The following is a 1,227-nucleotide window of genomic DNA, read 5'->3' as shown; positions in this document are numbered from 1 at the left end:
ATTTTCAAAAGTCATTAGAAATAAGAATTTAAGCGCTTTATTTAAAAAAAAAAACTGGGGGTCATGCCCCTGAACCCCCCTAGCATTTCAGCGTCCCCCCCAGGTTCAAAGTCGCTCCTATGCCCCTGCTCATAGCTTAAGAACCACTGAGTGCTGCTGCTGGAAACAATGCTGATGGGAACAACGAAAAACAACCAAAATAGTAACATTGTGGCTCATAAAACCAAAACAATGAGCTAAAATACACTAAAATACTCTGTAAAGCTGAGGGGAATTGCACAGTCAGAAGATAATTCTCTGTGGGTTTGTCACTAGTGACTCCTTTCATATTACATATAATGATTTGATCCATTGTTACTACAAAATCTTAATTAAAGCATTAGAAATGCTTTTATTTAGGTAACTTCAGTCTAGACTAAATGGTGTCCACTGTTTTATTTGTTGGGAGGTTGTCCATTTTTTTTTTGCCTTTTTGCTCCTTGGCATCCAGTGTCTCTTTTTGCATCTCTAGTTGTACCTTAAGCATGCTGTCCATTTCAAGTCTTGCCTGGGTGCAGGAGTTGGATGGAAGCGATGTAAACTGGCTGGTATCAGGTTGGTAGTTGGACTTCGGATGTGATGGCGTCAGCTTCTCACCAGGGATGACAGGGCTGGTGCAGCGATGAGTTTTCACTGTAGCGGCCCCTTGGATTTATTGATCAAGACGCAGAGAGTTTCAAACGGGTGTCGATTTATTATTCCTCTCAACGTGCACCATGCACCATGAACACCGTGAAAACTACAGAATAAAACAGAAGAAATACAAAAAGCTTCTATGTAGCTTCACAAATAATTTGCACATAAATTGTGTTCACATATTAATCATGTTTACACGCAATACAAATCATTTTAAGTAACAACCAATATGAATATGAAATGAAATATTTTTAAGCCTTTATGACAAATAAATATCACATGCCTTTAAATGAAATACAATATATTATAATTGTTCACAGAAATAATATTGCTTTTATATTGATGACATGTGCAATTAACCCATAAACAAATGAAGTAATGACATTCTCCTTTCCTTAAACAAAATCCCTTCTGATAATAATACACTAGACACATTTTCTTTCATACCTCATTCCGCTCTCCAAGGACGCTAATCAAATGGTTTTCGCCATCGGCTATCACGCTCTCTAGCTCGACACACGCTCACAGTTCGTAGGTCTTAGAAATAACATG

At 37.7% G+C, this 1,227-nt stretch overlaps 1 protein-coding gene and 1 long non-coding RNA gene across 4 annotated transcripts in view; one reads left to right on the top strand and one right to left on the bottom strand.

Annotated features, from left to right (window-relative positions):
- LOC123984966 (ninjurin-2-like) overlaps positions 1–1,227 on the top strand; it is a 15,816-nt gene that overhangs the window by 9,164 nt on the left and 5,425 nt on the right. The window lies entirely within an intron of this gene.
- Positions 676–1,219, bottom strand: LOC123984968. Its single transcript, XR_006828564.1, has 2 exons — positions 1,123–1,219; positions 676–778 (listed from the first exon to the last, which is right to left on the bottom strand). It is a non-coding gene; the product is annotated as an uncharacterized LOC123984968 (long non-coding RNA).

This window comes from Micropterus dolomieu, linkage group LG16 (assembly GCF_021292245.1).
Source record: "Micropterus dolomieu isolate WLL.071019.BEF.003 ecotype Adirondacks linkage group LG16, ASM2129224v1, whole genome shotgun sequence".
Lineage (NCBI taxonomy): Eukaryota > Metazoa > Chordata > Actinopteri > Centrarchiformes > Centrarchidae > Micropterus > Micropterus dolomieu.
The sequence above is the reverse complement of the archived record's forward strand: the minus strand, read 5'-3'. Positions and strand labels throughout refer to the sequence as shown.